This window comes from Hermetia illucens, chromosome 6, assembly GCF_905115235.1.
Source record: "Hermetia illucens chromosome 6, iHerIll2.2.curated.20191125, whole genome shotgun sequence".
In the NCBI taxonomy this organism is placed as follows: domain Eukaryota; kingdom Metazoa; phylum Arthropoda; class Insecta; order Diptera; family Stratiomyidae; genus Hermetia; species Hermetia illucens.
In genome coordinates this window covers 35,201,722-35,220,031 of record NC_051854.1, presented here as the reverse complement: position 1 = coordinate 35,220,031, position 18,310 = coordinate 35,201,722, and the positions used below count along the sequence as shown (strand labels likewise).

At 41.0% G+C, this 18,310-nt stretch overlaps 1 protein-coding gene across 3 annotated transcripts in view; it reads right to left on the bottom strand.

Annotated features, from left to right (window-relative positions):
* LOC119659472 (longitudinals lacking protein, isoforms H/M/V) overlaps window positions 1-18,310 on the bottom strand; it is a 110,685-nt gene that overhangs the window by 91,472 nt on the left and 903 nt on the right. The gene's annotated exons all lie outside the window — the stretch shown is intronic.

Here is an 18,310-nt window from a genome sequence, read left to right as displayed (position 1 = left end):
ACCAAGAACATTAACAGCGCATTTGGAGCTGATACGGTAACCGAACGAACCACACGGCGGTGGTTCGAAAAATTCCGGTCTGGCGACGTAAACCTTCAGTGCGCCACAACGACGAGCTGCGTTTGCTAGTTGAATCCGACACACGTGAGTCTGTGAGGGACATTGCAGAGAAACTAGGCGTACACTATTCGACAGTTTCCTGGCACTTGCAACAACTTGGAAAGGTAAAAAAGCTCGACAAATGGGTTCCGCATGCCCTTAGGGAGCAAAACATGGCGCTTCGAACGGAAATTTGCAGTTCTATACTCTCCCGCAACAGAAGCTATCTCTTTTTGCACAGAATAGTGACATGTAATGAAAAGTGGATATTATACAACAATCGTCACCGATCAGCACAATGGCTAGATGCTGATGAGCCACCGAAGCATATCCCGAAACCGAGCCTCTATCCGAAGAAGGTAGTGGTGACTATTTGGTGGTCTACAGCTGGAGTTATCCACTATTCGTTTTTGGCACCTAGAGAAACGATAAATGCATAGAAATGTTGCGCCCAACTCGAGGAAATGCACCAAAAATTGAGTATTCAATGGCCGAGATTAGTCAACAGAGATGGTGTGATACTCCTTCACGACTTCATGTATCCAGAACAACGATTCAAAAGTTGAACGAATTGCAGTATGAGACTCTGCCTCATCCATCATATTCACCGCACTTTTCGCCTACCGACTACTACTTTTTTAAGCATTTGGATCATTTTTTGGCGGAAAAACAATTTAGGAATGAAGAGGCCATTAAAATTGCCTTCGACGAGTTTATTAATACTCGCAAATTGGACTTCTATGAAACTGGCATACATGCTCTTGTATCTCGCTGGGAGAAGTGTTTTGAATCGACTGGCACCCATTTTGATTAATTAAATAAATTTTTGTAAGCTTTACAGCCGTTTCAAATGTTTGTACCAAATCGGACATTTCATTTGCAACAACCTAATAGAATCACGTAAACCGAGATATTGCAGACCAATACGATTTAGACTTGGCATAGAAACTACCAACATTACAAGCGATGAAATTAGTTACGTTAAAAAGTCTGAAAGAGAAAGAGAACTAATTTCACATGGATGCAGATTCATTTTTGAACATGCTTTTCAGGTGCCGATGGTCAATATCAAGGTGTATAAAGCTGCAACCGATACGAAATCAGCAGGTCGCTGTTATATATGCGAATCAACATCAAAAGACTTATATATAAATGTGCTCTACAGTGTTTCTACCAATTGAATTATTTGATATAATTAGCCGGTTTTTGCTTTTTCATTAGTATTAGACGTGCAGCACTGATGAATAGAGCAAGTGGTTCCCGAAATATCGGTATATGCGAATAAATTAAATAATACTAGCGGAAAACTGGCTGATCAGGTTCTGGGGAAGGGCAGAACTTCTCCCCGAAATACGTATTTGCAAATAAATAACATACCTCATTTCAGGAAGTTATCAACGGTTCTTTTATTTAGATTTTATTAGAAAGCGACAAAATTGAAATTGAGTTCCGAAAAAGCAAAAACCATAGAATTAATTCAAATAGACTTTAACAATGTGATGAAAAAGTTAAATACACATTTATTGAATTTAAGTATCTGTACTTCATGCCAGGATTGGCATTTTTGAAAACATAAATGATGGTAGCGGAAGACTCCTTGAAAATCCCCAATGTCGGTTTATATGAATGACCTTCTGGACCATGCAAAAATTATTAATTCATGGTTCGACTATAATTGAAAGCATCTTATTGCGTATAGAACAATTGTCAGAAGAGGCAGCAGAACCTAGAAATAAGCTACTACTCCAGAGATAAGAATGCAATTTTGATATACACAATATATTTGTATTATGATGAAGCTCAGATCCTCAAAAAAAAGAAAAGGACGAAATTAAGATCATTTTGCCCTGAAACAATCAAAATGTTACTTCCAGCTGATGCAAATGTCGAATTCGGTATTTGGGATAAGGTTTATAACGAAATAATAGAGTTCCGTCAAAATTTGTATGTATATATTTTTGTTCTTTAAAATTCTAATCACTAATTTATTTTTAATTTTTCATTTTGTGGCTCGAAATACATGGTAACTTTATAAGGAAGAATAAATTCCATAATTTTGACCGCCTAAATCGGGTAAATTGACTATGTGCGCCGGTTAGACCGCGGGGAAAATCAATATTACAAAAAAACAAGTCGGAATACCGGAAGCTCCCGCTTCGGGTATAAAGGTTTTGTGTTCATCTTATCTAAGAAATTTCAACTAACATTTTTCTATCCGTAAACAGCTACAAAACTACGACAAATACGTACATATTACAGCCGTAGATGTTACGTTCACCCTAAACAAACAAACTGCCTATTTTCGAATACTGTACACATATAGGCACGTATATAGATTGATCGTACCCATATTTCCGATTTACTTCTTATACCTATCTGAATTAGGCACTACCCGCAAAGTCCATTAGCACGCATATACTATATACCTAAATGCACACATGTCCCGTTGAAATACTTGATATTCATATATAAATGATTAAAAAACTAAAACAAAATAATTCTTTTCCACCCAATTCATACGAACTTACTTCGTTGTGGTATTGACGAATTGATATGTGATGATGACGTCATGCAGGTTGTAGAGTGCACGAAATTCACAAAAAATTGTAAAGTTTTACCTCCTATAACTTTGTTAATAATAGTTTGATTTTCTTCAAACTTCACCAAATTGTGCGTTATGTTCTTTTTATACGCATGCCAAATTTTGTACTTTTGGGATGAACATAAGGGGGGTGCCGGGTAAATTTCTAAAATGTGGAAATATACTATTATTAACTTTATTTGCGCAGATATCGAAACCGAATATATTTTGGGGCCTAGATTTCGTAGAGATGCACTACTGTGATTTTTTCAGATTTTTCGGTTGGATAGGTTCTGAGAACCAGACCTGTTACACTTTTTGATGGTCATATTTTGAGCCCTCACTCCCCTATGTTTCACCCAATATCAAATATTAAACCAGTTTCGAAAAGTACTAATTGAGATCTTTCATTTCATACCCCTGGCTACATTCTGTGAAAAAAAATGTTGCATCCCCCTTTCACATGTATGGGGAGCCCCCCCTTAAACTTAACACAAAATGGCGTCAGTTGCTGCATGTAAAGGGAACGGCAGATAACATACTCCTACCAATTTTCGTGACGATCGGTCCAGCGGTTTCTGAATAAATCGGCTGTGACAGACAGACAGACCTGTGCGGAGTTGCCAAATCTCCCATCAGGCGCGTCCCTTCGTGCGGATAAGGGAATGCTCGGCGGATGCGTAGGAATATGTACATATACGCATTTGGAGGTGTACGTGTATGGGCATGCTTATGCGCAGGCCGGGTAGGTGGGAAGTAAATGCCCGCCCGTGGATAAAAATTGGCTATGGGAAGGATACCCAGAAATAAAACCAAACATGGAGGAACAGAAGGAGAATAAAGTTACGGTGCAGGACTTCGGAAACCCAGTACCGGCGGCTTTTGGGAGTGGGCAAGCAGGCTCCCGGCCGTCGATATCCCTCGACTGCAGTGCCTCGGTGGTGGATTACTTGGCCACCGTTGCATCAAATACTACAAGTAGCCTGGAGAAAGAGGCATTTAAAAGGAGTACATCACTCCCGAGAACGCCTGTTCAAAACGCAAGAAAAGATGCGGCACAAACTGGTCAGTTATTAGCCCATAGCGGGGTAACTACACCTGGTCGAAACATGTCGCAGGACTTAGTGGTTGATCCATCTAAGAGAAGCTCGACGATCTCCTCCGAAATTAACCTTGATGAAGGAAGGAAATCAGGGAAGCTCTCGGAAGGCTAATAAGTACATTAGCGCCCAATGTGACAACCAAGCGGAGGAGCTACGTCAGAGTCCTACTCGGAGGTAAAATAGTAGAGTTGTCTGAATTTATTAAGGACAAACACAACGTGCACCAGGCCATCAAAAACATGGTCCGTACCATTCGGGTACTATACAATGGTGCCAAGGAAGAAAAAAACGCCTCGAAGAAATCAAGTGTTACCCAGGCAACACAAGTGACACCCCCTCAAAATCCAAAGGGCGGTAAACTTGAAAAGAGGAGTAGAGGGTGCGCGAACGATTCTTTCGGATCCTCACAGGACGCGAAAAGGCAAAAAGTCCTCTCACCGGCAAAAGGCAAGGCAAACAAAGTTACCAACATCGTGGAAACTGTGGCGCCGGCTCCAATTGACCCAAGGGAGGCAAAGCCTCAAAAAGGGACCAAGGTTGGCGAAAGGAAAAATACGACGCAGAAAAGAAGATTACGGCCCGAATTAATCATCATCTCCAAAAAAGGGGATATGACTTACGCCGATATCCTTAGGAAGGTCAAATCCGATCCTGAGCTGATGGACCTTGGAGAAAACGTCAGCTGAATCAGACGCTCCCAGAAAGGAGACTTGATGCTGGAGCTGAAGAAGTCTCTGGGCAAAACGGTGGAAAATTTCCTCGGCAAGGTGGAGAAGTCCTTAGGGGAAGAAGCTCAAGTACGGGCCAGAAAGCAGGAGCTTGTCATAGAATGTAAGGACATTGACGAAATCACGACCAAGGAGGATATCCGTGACGCCCTAGAAAAGCAGTTCGGACCACTTGGCTTGCAAGATTCCGCAATCAGGGGACTGAGGAAGGCATACGGAGGCACGCAAACGGCAACCATAGGCTTACCAACTGAAGCAGCGTTCAAACTGCTGGCGGCTGGGAAAGTAAAAATAGGTTGGGTCGTTTGCCGACTCAGGGAGCAGGTATCCCTTAAGCGCTGCTTTAGATGCCTGGAATTCGGCCACATAGCGGCGAAATGCACCGGTGACTATGACAGGTCAAAATGTTGCAGAAAATGTGGGGGGAGAAGGCCATATGTTCAGGGATTGCAAGGCTGAGCCTGAATGCATGTTCTGCAAGGAAAAAAAGGGCGTCGACTGTCGGCACGTTGCAGGCAGCATCAGATGCCCAGTGTTTAGGCGAGCCTTGAATGCAGTAAAAAAATGAGGTTGATACAAATCAACCTCAACCACTGCGAGGCAGCGCAAGACCTTCTCTCGCAGACCATCTATGAGAAGGGAATCGAAGCTGCCATAATCAGCGAGCCTTATCGCAACAATAAGAGCGGTGCCTGGACTGCAGATGAAACTGGCAAGGCGGCAATATGGGCGTGTGGAAATCAGGCCATTCAAGAAGTGATGGAGTTTCCAGAAGTTGGATTCGTCAGGGCAAAAATAGCTTGTATCTATATATATAGTTCCCATGCTCCACCAAGCGCGACGATAACAGAATTCGAAGAAATGCTAGGTATGCTAGTCCCGGATGCAAGAAGTCGAAACCCCAAGATCATAGCTGGTGATTTCAACGCGTGGGCCGTGGATTGGGGCAGTCGCACTAAGAACACCAGGGGCCGTATCCTGCTCGAGGCTTTCGCGGAGCTAGATTTGGTGCTTGCCAGCACGGGAAACGTTTCCACTTTTCGTGGGACAGGGTCGGGCTCAATAGTCGATCTGACATATGTGAGTATCACATTGGCGAGGAGAATGACATGGTTTGTCAGTGAGCATTACACTCACAGCGACCACCAGGCGATTTTCCTCCAGGTCGAATATGGGCCATGCGTCGATACGTGTTCCCGTGAGGCTGGAAATCGGGGTTGGTCCGTGAAAGGGCTTGAGGAGGATGCATTCAAAGAGATGCTATTGGGAGGCCAAAGTCCCGGTGGTGCGGCTACGGAAAAGGTAGAGCAAATGATGGGACGCATAACAAGAGCATGCGACGCTGCTATGCCGAGGCGACGAGTTCTCGCAAAAAGGCGCTCAAACTATTGGTGGAATGAAGAGATCGCGGTGTTACGGGATGCATGTTTTCGTGCTAGAAGGATCTGCCAACGATCTAGAGCAAGACCAGACTTCGACGAGAAAAGGCTAGCATATGTGAACCTTCGAGGTAGGCTTAAACAGGCTATACGGACCAGCAAGCGAGAATGCTTCAAGGAGCTTTGCACAAAGGCAGACCAAAGCCCCTGGGGAACAGCGTACAGGATAGTTATGAAGAAGATGAGAGGGCGAACACCACAATTGACCTGCTCGCATCTTCTGCTTGATATCGTGACGGTGCTCTTCCCCCCCCGGATAAAGGGGAGCGCAAACAACACAAGCGAGCACTGGACGTCTACACCATACCTGCGGTAACTGAGGAGGAACTTATGCAAATTTGCCAGAGAATTGGTGACAACAAAGCACCCGGTCTGGATACTGTTCCCAATAGAGCCCTTAAACTCGCTGTTAAGACCAGACCCGACTGGTTTATCAGCGTGTTTGAAACATGCATGATAGAAGGAATTTTCCCCGATCGGTGGAAGAGGCAAAAACTAGTTTTGCTCCCGAAGCCGAATAAACACCCAGGACACCCATCATCATACCGACCGATTTGCCTTATCGACACGGCAGGAGAGATGCTCGAAAGGGTCATCTACAACAGACTGCTCCCTATCATCGAATATACGGATGGACTATCGGAGCGACAATTTGGATTTCGTCAAGCCCACTCAACGATCGACGCCGTAGACGTTGTTTTGAAGCTGGCTCGAGACGCGATGTCGTCTAAAAAATGCTGTGCCGTAGTGACATTGGACATCAAAAATGCGTTCAATTCCGCAAGCTGGGAGTGGATAAAAAGTTCACTGGCTAAAAGGGGTGTCCCTAGTTACTTGACTAAGCTCCTCAACACTTACCTTTCGGAGAGGACACTGTGGTACGACACGGATGAGGGATCCAAGCAGTACACCGTCACCGCAGGAGTACCACAGGGCTCAGTGTTGGGTCCTCTCCTGTGGAACGTCATGTACAATGGGGTCCTTGTCCTTCCCGTGCCAAAGGAGGCCACGATAATCGGTTTCGCAGATGATCTAGCTGTGGTTGTCGTCGCGAAAGAACCTAAAGACGTTGAAATGTACGCTAACGAAACCATTAGCGCCATAAAAGCGTGGCTGGAGATGGTTCAGCTTGATCTTGCGGAACAAAAGACGGAGGCGGTCTTGATTACCAATCGTAAGAAGAGGAATACGATTAATATTCGCGTTAGTGGTCACGTTATCACTTCGAAGCCGGTTATCAAATACCTAGGGGTGATGATTGACGCTAAAATCAATTTCAAGGGACATCTGGACTAAGCCTGTGAGAAAGCGGCAAATACCAGCGTATCATTAGCGCGGATGATGCCTAACATTGGAGGTCCAAGGTACAGTCGCAGATTACTTGTGGCCGGAGTGGTTCGCTCCACACTATTATACGCGGCACCAGTCTGGGAGGAAGCATTAGCGTGTGAGAGTAATCGTAGGAGAGTGAATATGACTTACCGCTTAGTGGCGCTAAGGGCGTGCAGCGCCTTCAGAACAATATCAGGCGAGGCAGCGTATTGCGGGAATGATCCCGATAGACATTCTGGCAAGTGAGACACGCTGCCTGTACGAGACAAGGAAAAAGAATCCTCTTGAAAAGAATGCAGAATGCCGAAAGGCGGCAAGGCGAGAGTCGCTGAAGAAGTGGCAGAAACGGTGGGATGACTCGCAGAGGGGTCGCTGGACCCACACTTTGATTCCCCGTATTGAGGAGTGGATCCAGCGACGACACGGTGAGATTAACTACCATCTGACGCAATTCCTGTCAGGACATGGCGGTTACAGGAAGTACCTGCACCAATTCAGGCTGGATGATTCTCCCTTGTGTCCTGAATGTGGTTGCACACCTGAGGACCCGGAGCATGTTACTTTCCACTGTCCACGATTTCTCTCAGAAAGGAGAAGTCTGGAAGACTCCCTGAAAACCACTCTAAGCCCGAAGAACATCGTCGGGGAAATGTTGAAATCGGAGGGAAACTGGTGTGCGGTGAACACCGCAATCAAACGAATACAAGAGGAATTGGGAAGAGCGGAGCGCGCAAGGAGGACGCGAAGAACGGAAGGCGTGGTCGCGTAAAGCGCAGTAATGCTTTGCGGCGGTCCCGCGGGGAAGGAAAGAGGAGAAAATGGGGGTGGTTTTAGTGGGTGAGAATCCCACACGCTGCTGCAACCTGGCGCGGCAGTGTCTTTCTAAGATTTCCACCTCCATCCATAAAAAAAAAGACAGACAGACAGACATCGAATCGATTCTAATAAGGTTTTGTTTCACACAAAACCTTAAAAACAGAGAATGCATTCTGTGTGCGTCCGCGCTAATCCAGGTGCATTTAAAACTATATATTCCTGGAATTGAAATTCACTGACCAATTTGAAATAACCAAGTGCCCAGAAATCCGGGTATTGTTCCTGCAATTTATGACAAAAATTGTATTCATCTTTTCGATTTTTCTTCAAGCTCCGAATAACCCGTAACTTTAAATAATGAGAAGAATTATATTATTTACTACAACTACAAGTCTTTGGTATATATGTTTTATGATTGTAACTTTTATTGAGCCTTCAAAAATTATCCGTTTCGCCTCCGCGAGCAAGGAAAGGACGATACCTCAATCGCGCACTATGAATTGACAATAGTAATTTAAAACAGAATCCTGAGGAATGTGAGAGTGCTGCATGTCCCAATGGCTTATTCTAGAAGCGATTCCTATAAATATGAAAGGGAAGAGCTTCCCTGCGATATCGTTGCGTTTTTCAGTAATTGTCCCCTTGGAAGCGATGCAGATGCGCTTCCCGTCCATAGCCAAATGTGCTTCTTATGAAGCACTTATATATTACTAGCTGACCCGGCAGACTTCGAACTGCCTCAATCGATAAATAAAAGACCAAAACTTTTGTATAAAATAATTTTAAAACAAACAAAACGAATCCGTATTAAATAAAAAAGCATATTGTGAATGAATCATATAATTTTATTATTACTTTCAACACTTCATGTTGCTTAATTACAAAATAGGGCTTTCCTGAGATACTGGCTATTTATAAGGATTAAATTTGATATTGACAGGCTCACACTGCTATGATACAGTTTGTTAATCAATTTAAAGCTTTCTCATAAACTATATTTTTTGTTTTGTTTTATGGTGCGTAAATAAACAAAGAAGACGGTTGTCCGACACGCGAATACGCGACGTATAATTGTCCATGCGCGAAACAGGGAAACTCCAAGCTGATTCCGCAAACTTCTAACGACTGTCCTTGCGATTTATTTATGGTCATCGCAAAGGCCAGGCGTAGTGGAAATTGTAAGCGTTTAAAATCGAATGGTAAATCCGTTGGAATCATTGGTATCCGCAGTATCAAGACATCCTCTCCTTTGTATTTTCCTTTTATGATTGTTGCCTCAATGACGTTATTCATCAGCTTTTCCACAACCAGTCTTGTTCCTTTGCACAGTCGAGGTTGATTAATGTTACGCAGCACCATGACAACTGACCCTATTTTTAACTGCAAATTGTGAGGTGGTAATCCAGACAATTCCAGTGAATTTAAAAACTCCGTGGGATAGTTTACAACATCATCCTGGTTCATAACGGTGTCGACTGATTTGAAGGAAACCAACTGTCCTGGAAGAAAATTCTGAATGGTCGCATTGAGATCCTCGACATCTTTATTTTTCGCCGCCAATATTGCTCGTTCACCCAGCCAATTATGGTTATTTAACTTTTGCGCTATATCTGGGAAAATACGCTGAATAAGCTCTTATTTTGAGTCTGTTATGTGACAGAAATCTGTGGGTAACGTGATGAATCCGGTCGAGGTGTCCACTGCAACTTTATTATTTCCAATGTCTAACAACTGCTTTGCAAACACATTCGCAGTATCATCTTGTTCTAAAGTTGTTAATTGGAGTGTCTTTACATACTGCCACAAATTCGATTGTTTTAGGCATGCATTTAGTTCATCAGCAACAGTTGATCGGGGAATACCTGGACGAGTCTGACGAAAATCACCTGACAACAGAATCATGGCCCCACTGAAAATAGTTGGCTTGTCACGAAGATCTTTCAACGTTTTGTCCAGTGCCTCCAGTGACCTCTTATGGGCCATTGTGCATTCATCCCAAACAATCAATTCGCATACCTGTAGGATCTTGTTTAGAAAAAAACGTTTATATGGGAAAAAGAAAAGTGCTGTTTTTATGGATTTACCGGCAATTATTCGAATTTTTCTCACCTTTCAAACCTTCCCTAGACCTCCACGAACATTTCAAAACCAAGATAACAAAAATCCGTTCGGCCGTTCTCGAGTTTTAGCGAGACAAACGAACAGCAATTGATTTTTATATATAAGATTGTAATTTTCACGAGTAATCAGGCTTCATTTATGATTGAAGTTCCACTAGCTTTGTAAAAGAAAAATGTCAGATTTTTGAAATGTTATGTTTAGTGGAGTAGTCATAAAGAACTTTGTATACTGCAAGTGAAAGTCCGATAGATGTTTGAGAAAAGTAAGTTTTTCTGGAATGGTACACAATTTAGATTTGTAGAAAAACATTAAAAGTAGATAAGTGCGAAAAATTCTTATCATTGCGCGTCCAGTAAAAGATAAATTAAGAAAAGTTTTCGTTTTGAGAATGATGCGGTCCTAAGTCCGCATCAACTTAATCGCTGGACAGGAGGAAGTACAGTAAGTACAGGGCTAATTGAGTAGCAGTTTCTGATGGACAATATCTAATTTTATACTGAAACAAATCGGAATTCCGAAAGCTCGGCGTTTCGGGTATAAAGGTTTTGTATTCATCTTATGTGAGAAACTATCTATGCACGATTTTCCATTCGTACATAGCTAAAAATACAAAATTTTTTCTCATATTATGCCAAACTCCAAAATACACATGTGTATATACATATCGAAGATAAAATACTGTCTTCATAACGATACATATATGTACAGACCCTGTTCATTAAATTAGGACCGCACTACTTTTTTCCGAAATTTGGTTTTCTTTCTTCCAAAGCTTATTACAGAAAATAGAGATAAAATAGAAAATGCTATTTTCAGATTCCCTATCTTATATATAATTCATTTAATCAAAAGGAATCTGACTTAAACATTAATACTTTGTGAAACTACCTCTAGTGTCAATAACTGCCCTTATTCTGTCAGGCATACTTTCATAGCATCGATCATCTTTTCAACATATTAATTGTAGATTTAGCACGATGACAAGGTGCACCATCTTGCATAAAGGTTGTTGAATGTCGGCAGCATCGCAGGTAATTAAAATGAGGGCACAAAATGTCGTCAATCAAAAACTGGTATTGGCAGGCATCCATTGTTCCCTCTACAAAATATAGCGGTCCTGGTCCATCGGCTGAGATAAGGGACCATATCATCGCTGCTGGAGGGTGTTTGATAGTTCTTACGACGCAGTCTTCCTGATATCGCTCCGATGGTCTTCTGCGAACATACTGCAGCCTTTCTGTAACAGCTTCCAGCCTGCATTCGTCGCTAAAAGCTACCTAAATGGGGAGAAAAATATGTTTTGTTTTTTAAAAATATGCTTTTGGGGGATTAGGCGATTATGTATATTAAAATTATATCTTATTCACTTTTTTCCAGTCATCAACCGAATAGTGCCGATAACGCTTTGCAAACTCTAGCCTGGCTTTCTTCATTCCAGCGGTCAGCTTAGGCTTCTTTGCAGGCCTTCTCGACCGAAGATTGGCTTCGTAATGTCTTCTCCTTAAAGTCATTTGCGAAACATGTATCCCTTCCTCTTGGAGATCCTGATGTAAGCTCCTCAAGGAAGAAAAACGCTTTTCGCAAGCTTGATTAACAATTCTGCGGTCCGTTCGAGGCGTTGTTTTCCTTTTACGACCGCAATTTTGTCGTTTGTTTTCGACTTGTCCTTTGTTAGCCAAATTCGCCTGATTGATTCTGCTAACAGTTTGGTGAGAAACTTTCTCCCTTCTAGCGATATCTCGAAAGCTAAACATTTTCATCTCCAATAATGAAGTTATTGAACTTATTTTTTCAAAATTAATGTCTTTACGTTTACCCATTTTCGAATTTATATATATAATCTAAAGCACTTCTAAATGTTTATTCTTATCCGACTAAAACCACTTTCTTTTCTTTTAATTCACTTAACTTACTCTTTTTCACTTTTAACACACTCTTCTGTGGTTGACTGGTAATAAACTTTTAAATATCTGCCAAATAATGGGGAATTTACGTCGTATAAATAAGTTTAAATATATTTGTGAACATTTTGGATGACAAGCGAAAAGGAAGTTGGATGAAAAAAAGAGTCTTCGAAAACAGGAAAAACGATATTAGAGACACTTGATAATTTTCTACTGCTTACAATCGTCACCCGAATAAGATAAAATTACCGTTATTAGAAAATCCCGTAATATTATAATGTCAGCGACAAAAATTTCGAAGAAATGTGAAAAAGTCGCTGTGGTCCTAATTTAATGAACAGGGGCTGTACATGTGCGCATCTAAATTGATCTTTCACTTTCACTTTCCTCCGTGCACAAAAGCACACAAATATGATCGTAAATTAAAAACTGATAGTAACAAGGTACACGTTTCTATTATAGTGGTTACTACCCTCATGCTTTATTAGCATTGTTTCACACAAAACCTAAAAAAGGAAATTCGGGATGCTTACTTATGTGTAGAAGATTGTCAGCAGTAAAATGATGCGAACTAGCAGATCCTGCGAATGGCACCAAACGCCATCTTCCATCCCGAAGAAACTACAAGTAAATTGATATGTATATAGAAAGGAAATACTTTTAATTGTTCATTACAGAGCAAATTGTGTTCCACAGATTTCATTTATAAGACATGTTTGTGTGCTCTCTTGATGAGTTTCTGATGATAGCAAATTGGAAAAGACAATGAAATCGATTTTCGGTAGAATTAAAAATATATTTACTAAAATTGATGCCATTAAGTTCGGGCGTTGCGTATATGTATTTACATTACGAAGCAACTAAGAGGAAAACATTTTGTCACAGCGAAAAAAAAATGTGTAAATATATCATTGCTGAAAATGGTGCTCTTGCCTTAATTTTTCCAAAGTAATAATACTAATAATCGTTGGCGCAAAAATCCAATTGGATCCGGGCATTAAAGTGTGTTAGAGCACTTCATTCAAGGTGGTAACGGTATACTACAGGATTATAGTACCCTATATGAGGCAATCTAATCAGTTTTGCGTTTCGCCCGAGATTATTACCGTAATTTGACTCAGGTACTCATTTACAGCTGAGTCGACTGGTATCCGACGTCAAATGACGATACAATGACCAAAGTAACTTTCCCATAATAACGATGCCACCCACAAATTGGTTTGCAAGAATAGGATATGATCAACTTTAGGCAACTAATAATAATTATACCCGCCCCTTGGTATGGGCTCTACGTACGTACATTTTCTCTTTGCGTGCCAATATCGGATACATTTTTGTCGAGATTATTTCATTGATGTTTCTTGCTGTCGAGCACTTAATGCGACTCATTAGCCCATCATCTCTCTGATTCATTCAATCATTAAATAGGCGCATCTTCTTTTTCTTCAGCCTTTGTCCCGTTCACAAGCGGGGTCGGCTCGTCGTGATTGGCTTCGCCATTTGGCTCTATCGAATGCCTGATCTGGGTGCAATCTCGAGGCTTTCAAATCCCCATCCATCATTAAATAGGCACATATGTGCTAATAATCATATTGTACATTTTCCAAATTTCCAATTAATTTTATCTATTAAGAACTAGTTTATTTTTAACAGATTAAACTTCTATCAAATTTTCCCATATGATCATCATACATATCGCCACTGAACCAAATGCACCGTAGTAATTAACATGAATAGAATGTTATCTGATATGAATTGGCATTTCGGAAAACCCAGTGGCTACTAACAAAATAACAAAAACAGCGATTATCTTCTGCTAAACTGAAGTCAAACCTTAAAGAATGTTAAGCCCAAAATTGGATTGATCAAGCCTTGAATGAAATCTCGCTTTCTGAAGGCGTGCTGCACTCCCATAGAACTCAAAATACAATAAAGTCATACATGCAGCAAGAAGATTATACACATTAGGAGCAACTTCAGCGGCCAAGGAGCACAGAATCTCAATGTGCACCTTTCGGGTAGGCAGATAAGTGGTATTGGTGAGTCGATGTCGCCTAGGTGGTTTTCTTGTTTGTGCTCCTTCATTCTATCACAACAGGGAACGGATGCATCCGAAAAAATGACCTTGGATGCATCTACTTATTTCCTCCTCACTTCCTAGAAAAGCAAACATGGATCTATTACCGAGAATGTTCCGTTCGTTTGCTTCTACCAAGCTTTCCATAGAAAAATGTTGAAGCCTGATTCGCTCAGTAATTCCATTAAGACCCATTACCATTAATAGGAAATCAATATTAAGAAAAACAAAAAAGCTCCCATGAATACCTAGAGAATTACGTGAAGAAGAACTGTGCAAAATTTCAAAACGATTGGTACAGTAGATTTTGAGTTGCGTATACGGACTTTATAAATAGTAAGTTTTGAAAAAAAAAACGATTTAAAGTTTTGCATACTATAAGACCCGCCTAGAGCAACAGACGTTCAAATACTCATAACTTAATCAATTTTACTCCGATCGACTTGAAATTCCGAGATAATATTCCTGAGATGTTATGTTTTTATTTAAACATTAGATGAAAAATGCGAAGAAAAAACTTTAAATACCCCCTTTCTCCTCTTAACAATTACAAAGTGGACAAAACGACCGAGAAACAACCGTAGAAGGACGAAAAGTTATGAACAATGTATTTAAACAAGATGGTACATTCAAATAAATAAGTTAAAGTGCTAACAGATCAGTTAAAACTATTAAAAGCATTGTTTGCGAAGGTGAAGAATGAAGTAGAGAAAAATCGTATCGGTTGAAACTGTACAGAATGTTCTTCGAAAAGCTGAATATCACGGACGTACAGCTCGCAAGAAACCGTACATGAGCTAAATTGACAAGAAAAAGCGGCTTGAGTCCGCGAAAATTTAGAAGAATCATCCCCTGAACTTTTGGGAAAAAACAGTCGTCTTCACTGACGACTGAAAGTAGATTCAACATATTTAAATCGGAGGGTAAAATAAAAATTTGATGGAAGCAAAACTATGAAATAGTCAAAGGGAAGTATAGGTCCCAGGGCGAAATGTGAATTGGTACCCATGATGAAGCATAAAACCTGGGAAACGCCTGCGTAACCAACACCAACAAACAAACCATTGGAACCGCTGGAAACCCTTTCTTAACAAAAAGCTGCAGACGAAGGATGAAGGCGAATCTCTCGCCCCTAAAAACGGGGCAAATTATATCGATTGGTTCTCCAGGTTGGGGGTTGTGTAGGGCTGACAATCCTACACGAAAAAAACAACGTTACGAAGCCAGAACAGGAGCCTGACTGGACTGATAACACAACGACGAACCCAGCAACAATAATGGAATAACGATTTGCACATTTTCTCATGGAACGTGCGCTCCCTGTACTGAGATGGAGCTAGCCGATACTCTGTCCCAATATAGGGCTGATGTAATAGCGTTACGGGAAATGCGTTGGACAGGGACCGGATTCCTGGAGAAAAGCTACTATACCATATATTATAGCAGCCATCCAATAAACCATGTGCTCGGAGTAGGTTTCTTAGTCAGGCAAAAAATGAAACCTGCTGTTATCGGCTTTGAAAACATAAGCGAACGGCTATGCTCTGTGTTTGCGAGGCAAATTTAGAAATATAACTTTTATGACCCTACAGAGTCGGAGAAAGATACCTTCTACGAAGCAGTCGAATGAACCTTTGAAGCCTGCCCCAGATATGATATCAAAATCATACTTGGGGATTTTAATATTCAAGTAAGGACGGAGCCCGTATTCAGGCGATACTTCATCTCTCATAATTTACATCAAAATACAAATGATAACAAACTGCAGATTACTCAATTAGCAGTGTCACGCGAAATGGTTGTTGGAAGTACCTAGTTTGCGCGGAAAGCACTTTCAACCAAATTGACCACGTGTTGATCGAACGCCGCCATCTCTCAGCCTTGATGAATGTCAGAACTTATAGGGAGGCCAATAAAGACTCACTATCTCACTCTATCAACACCCCCTAGAATCACTTCTGACAGTGAGAGTTAACATTGAAGCCATTCACAACACAGCCCTCCGTAATACCTATAAGGGGGAAATGGATGCCGCAATAACCGCAGTCGACAGATGTCCTGGAGATGAAGCATTAACAAATTCAAAACCACCTGAAGAGCGTTATCATTGATACGGCCATAAACTTACTTGGCCCCAGCCGCAAGAAAAGTCGGAACGGCTGGTTTGACGATGAATGTAAGCTAGCAACGGAACGGAAGAATGCGGCATACCGAGTAATGTTGCAGTCTCAAAGGACGCGGGCACCCGCGGAGACTTATCACGAACTCCAGCGAGCGGAGAAGCGACTTCACAGACGGAAAAATGAAGCCTGGCAGAACCAACAAGTCTGTGAATTCGAAACAGTGAGCAACCGTACTAGGGGCGGAAATTTTACCAACAAGTCAGCAGGATGAAGTTTTATACATCACGATGCCCATTCTGCCGAGACAAAAAAAGAAACCTAATTTCCGACAGAATGGGCATATTGGAGCGATGGGTTGAGTATTTTGATGAACTGCCCAGCAGCCAAAATATCGGCGATAATGTCCCGCCAACTGAAAACGACGGAAAAGTGCTGCCACCACCAAGCATAGACGAAACGCGATCGTCAGGTTGTGGATAAAATTCGGTTCAACAGGTTGCGTTGGGCGGCTCACTTAATCCGCATAAATGAGGATGATCCAGCCCGGAAATTCTAAAAAGGGAAATATCTATGGTAGAAAAAGAAGACGAGGCAGACCCTGCCAGAGATGGACCGATGGCGTAGGTCAGGACGCCAGACAGATTTTTTAGGTTTATCGAATTGGTGGACCTCGGCGCAAAACCGGGGTGTCTGGAGTTCCTTATTAAGGCAGGTTTAGACCGGATAACGGCTGTTGCGCCGTTGAAGATGATGATGAAAACTGTGAAATGGGTGAAATGAATTTATTTCCTACAATAAAACAAGGAGGAGGATCACTGTTGGAATGGGATTGTATAAATGCTAATGGAGTGGGTGACTTGCACACTTTCGATTGGAATATTGGTCACAAAGCCTACATTGATATCTCAAAATTTCATCTCCATAGAAGCGTAGAAATTATGGGATATCTACCGAATACATTTTTAATGAAGATAAGGACCCGAAATACAGCGTTAAATACAAAATTGTGGTTACTCTTCAATACTTTAAAAAGGTTGGAAACTCTACCGCATTCTAGGGCATTTTTTTGACACATTGAAAGATAAAATCCAGGACAGATACATTTCAAACAAAAATGACTTACGGATTGCTCTTCAGGAAGAATGAAGAAATATTTTAAGAGATACAACAGAGAATTTTGAAATTCTAATGTAAAATATTTAAAATTGAACGACTGACAATGAATCTCCGGAGGTACTATTTTTTCATTTAATACATTGAGACAAATCCATTTTGGTGTGTAATGATAGCGTTTACTTTGTGTTTTCTATTTATTATAATCGAGTCAAGGGCGTATTTTTCATTTTAATTCTAAAGAATAGATAATAGAGAAAAAATTGAGGACATGAATTGAATATTTTCTATTATATTTAGTTATGAAAGTCCTAAGTTAATAGCGGAAAACGTAAGCAGACAAAATTGCAAGGGAAAAGATTTACATAAACATATCTGCACTTCCTATTCTTTATCTTTTTCAAGTTACACGTCATCCAGAAGCATCAGACAAAAGACAACCAGTAGTTGATCGCAGGAATAGGGAACTGTATTTATTAAATACCCGTTGTACATTCAGGGTTCATAGCACGAAATATTTGTAAACATTGTAATATCATCATATGAAATTTGCACATTTTAATTATATACGGATCATATGCTCATATATATTCAGTGCGGTGACCTGCACAGCTAAGTAAAAATCAACGAAATTAAAGGTAGTCCGCTTTTCTAGATAACTACTAAATATTCAAATTTCACTTTAAATCTAACAGATATTCCTATGACAGATTTCAGCAAACGTTCACATTTATCACAAGATACGTTGGAGTGAAGCAAAGAAAGAAATCGCCTTCACTATTTCACCTGCTTTTAATACTCATCATTACAATATTTTGCATATATATGGAAATTAAGTGTTAAAAGAACATGCATACATGGCAATGGTATAAGA